The following is a 3,999-nucleotide window of genomic DNA, read 5'->3' as shown; positions in this document are numbered from 1 at the left end:
TGAGCTTTCCAGAATTTCATGTTGCCAACCAAAGTCATGCATTTATGCTAATCTATGGGATGGGGCAGGGAGATAGGGAGGGAGAGAGGAAGAGGAGAGGGAGAAAGAGAGAGTGAACCAGATATAGTAGTGCAAACCTGTAATCCCAGGACTTGAAAGATGGGGGTGGGAGTTCAGGAGTTCAAAGCCAACCTAGGTTTCATAGCAAGTTCAAGACCGGCTTGAGTTTGATGAACCTCTGTCTCAAAACGAACAAATATACAAACAAACCACATCTCTGTCATCTCTGCACGGCTTTCATTTCATTATTGCTTTCTTTTCTTACATAATATGACTATTCCACAAATTTGTGTCATCCTTGTTCAGGGGCCATGCTGATCTTCTCTGTATCATCCCGATTTCTATGTGCTGCTGCATGAGCGCGTCTTGGAATATTTTTTTATGGTTGAGACTGATGTCTATTGTCAGCTCTGTGTGAGCCCCTCGTTGGAGCCACAGCCCCCTGATTTCATAGAGCGGTAGTGAGGGTTTTCCAGTGCTCGATTTTCACATCTTTGATCTTTTGCACTTTTGCACTAATACACAACAAAGGTATACATTTTAAGTAGGGTTAACTACCTTTGCAATATACACAGTAAGAGGGATATGATTTGTTTCTTCCCAAAAGGTTTCCTAGATCAGTGGAAAGAGGAATTGTCCTTCACTGGGATGGCTACTTTGTTTGGCGGCATCACTGTTCTTGTGAAACTGAAATTCATATTAAATAAAACAATGTATTTCCTTATAGCCAACTGAACTACTTCAATGTATGTTAGATGCCTGCCATCAATTGCACTTGGGTTTCTTAGAAATAATAATCCCTAGGATTTTCTGGAAGAGGATACCAGAGCCAAAGTAAACAAACAAAAAGCCCCAAACAAAAAAATTAGAAAGTATTACTTGGAATAGTCTCGTGTGCGTGTGCGTGTGCGTGTGCGTGCGTGCGTGCGTGCGTGTGCGTGTGCGTGTGTGTGTGTGTGTGTGTGTGTGTTTGATGTTTGGGTTTCACATAGCCCAGCGTAGCCTCAAACTCAAGGTGATCTTGAACTTCTGATCCTCTTGTTCCCCCCTTCTATGCCGGGATTGTAGGCCTGTGTCACCGAAACCTGGCCTTTCCACTTGATATTCTATCAAGTAACCTTATCCTTTTGGAACTAAGACGTTTTTAAAGAAGTAAATGGAGGCCTGGAGTGGTTAAGTGCACTGGTTGCTCTTGCAGAGGACCTGGGTTCGGTTCCCAGTGCTCACGTGGCAGTTCACAACTGTCTATAACCCCATTTTCATCAAGTTCCAGGGATCTGGTACCCTCTGCTGGCTTCTATGGCCACTGAAAAGTATGGCCACTGGTACACTTACACACATGCAGGCAAGATACTCATACATATAAATACAACAAAAATAAATAAATAGTTTTGAAAGAAAAAAAGAAGTAAATGGATTTATACATGTTCTGATTTACTTCCATTCACTGAACGAAAATCCTGAGACTTCTGCACAGGGCACAAGTGTTTCCCTTTAAGCAGTACTTCCTGATAGGTGACCATCATCCTCTCCAAGGGCACTGTCCAGCAGAGAGGTCTCACTGCGTCCTGACAGACTGGGGTGTCAAGGCAGGGCAGCAGGAATTCTCCTGTGTGTTATCCACACTTCATCAAAGGCACAGTGAAGCAGGCAGGCCCTCCAGACTCTGACATAAACACTCCTCAAACAGAAGCCTGCCCTGACTTGTAGATGCCCTGATGCTCTCCCACAGACTAGGGCATGTGACTAAGGAACCGCAGATAACAGGTACCAGGGGTCAGAGCCAGTGATTCATTGCTGTGCTGGGAGCGTGACCGAAGCGCTCTTCAGGTGTGGTTCTGGTTGGGGCGGGAGCAGGGGTGGTGGTGGGATGGGGGGGAAGGAGGGTGTCTTTAATGAGCTAGGGTGGTGGCCAGGAAATGCCTAAGCTAGTGGACCAGCCCTGGCGGCAGAAGGATGTCCAGACCCTCCTGCAAAAGCTGAAGTCTCCAGCCTCAACTTCACCACTGTTAGATAAGTGTGCTTTTGTTTACTTATGTACTTAGTTGTTTTTTGAGACCAGGTTTCACCCTAGCCCAAGCTGGCCTGAAACTCTGTAGTCCAGGCTACCCTCAAATTCACAGCAATCTTCACTCTTCTTCCTGAGGGCGGAGATTACGGGGTGTATGCCACCACACCCCCTCCCCCAAATTCTCGAAAAGAAAAAGCAGTCAGATATTCTGACACATGCATGCCATCTCAGCCCTTGGGCAACAAAGGCAGGTTGATCACCCCGAGTTCAACACTAGGCTGGACTACACAGCGAGTTTCAGGATAGCATGAGCTACAACAAGACCCCATGTCAATCAAACCAAAGATAAGGCGCCCCTTTCCCCCAACAACATCAATATATGTGAAGCTGCTTTGAGGGAAAAAAAAATGTAAAGATGAGAAGGTATTCCTTTTCCGAGATAAACTGACATAAACCCATGAGTAAACGGAGATGAAATTCTAACCTACTCTGTCATGAAGGGAACGACAAGTCCCACATGGCTTCTGCTGCTGATCTTGTTGAAGCACTTTCTCTGGAGCCTGCTTTCTTGTCACGTGATAAGTTCCGCCCTGGGCTTCGTGTTTGGACTTCCTTTGTCTTCAAAGGAAAACCGGAGAGAAAGGCTAAGTCACTCTCACTCCCCCTACCCCCTTCAATAGCAGCGTGCACCACAGTACCAGTCCGGAGGAGGCAAGGAGTCTAGGAAGGCAGATGTGGCAACTCACCTAAAAGAAGACTGTTTTTGGAATGCACGTGCTTCCCCTTGGTTCTGTGATTTTTAAGGACGTAGGCTCCTGGCACTTTCTAGTTCCAGGAACTAAATCAACTGTTTCTGATGCTAGTTTCTTGGGCACGTTTGAACAAAGAGCAGGCTCACCTGATTCAAGAGGAACCGGCCTTCTGCAAACAGACTTGCTGTCCGGTTTCTTATCATTGGTTCAATTGGACAAGGGATTCTTTTTTTTTTTTTTAATAATTTGCTTGTATTTTATGTACATTGGTGTCTTGCCTGAATGTATGTCTGTGTGAAGGTGTCAGATCCCCTGGAACAGGAGTTACAGATGTTGTGAGCTGCCAGGTGGGTGTTGGGAATTGAACTTCCTAAGGTTCCAGCCAGTTCAACAGCTGGGATGTTTTGTGATAGGGATGTTTGGTTCTCCTCATTCAGTAATGTGGAGATCCTAAAATACATTAAAAAAGAAAAGCTTAAAGCCTTTTTGGCTTTCCTGCCTGGCTTACCAGCAGCATAAACCTGGTTAAAATACTTATATGATTGTTTTTAAAGCAATCAAGTCCCTTGCAAAAGTCATCAAAAGCATCACTGGGTAAAGATTTTAAAATGCCTGGAAAAAAAAGTTCTCTGTAGACTTAACAAGGAGCTACCTATGTGGTTGTTGTTTTTTTTACTATAAAAATGTAAGGCCATGGGTAGCAGAGTGGAAATCCTTTTAATGTTAATTCCAGGATACAACAAGTATCCTGTGAGCACTGGATTTGGAATGTTAGCTCTCCCTGCTCTGTGGGAACTTTATAGAAAACCTTGCAAAAGTTCACTTCAAAGGAACTAGAAATGCTACCTGAGCTGGGGGGGGGGGGGGGCGGGGAGCAGAGAAACAGCAGGAATTAAGGACAGCCTGGGCTGCTGGAGGGAATAAGAGACCGAAGAGACCCTTTGTGGCACCTCAGGGCCCATTACGTCAGAGATCCCCAGGGAAAGGGCTGACAGCTGGCGAGTTGATGTGAATCCTATGGAACTATTAATTAAAAAGTCACAGCCATGTGGGTGGAACTCAAATTGAAAAGGCTTTTTGAGTTTGGAGTGGTTATGAACATGTGAAACATCCATTAGTATCATGATGACACTATTCCAAGGCCCAGTAACATATGTCTCTGCACCCTTTAGATGG

The 3,999-nt window shown here is 45.1% G+C and overlaps 1 pseudogene; it reads right to left on the bottom strand.

The window, feature by feature from the left end:
- Positions 1-323: 323 nt before the first annotated feature.
- LOC114703333 lies at positions 324-423 on the bottom strand (annotated as a pseudogene).
- Positions 424-3,999: the final 3,576 nt, after the last annotated feature.

This window comes from Peromyscus leucopus, chromosome 13, assembly GCF_004664715.2.
Source record: "Peromyscus leucopus breed LL Stock chromosome 13, UCI_PerLeu_2.1, whole genome shotgun sequence".
Classification (NCBI taxonomy): domain Eukaryota; kingdom Metazoa; phylum Chordata; class Mammalia; order Rodentia; family Cricetidae; genus Peromyscus; species Peromyscus leucopus.
Note: the sequence above shows the minus strand (reverse complement) of the source record. Positions and strands in the feature narration are given on the sequence as shown.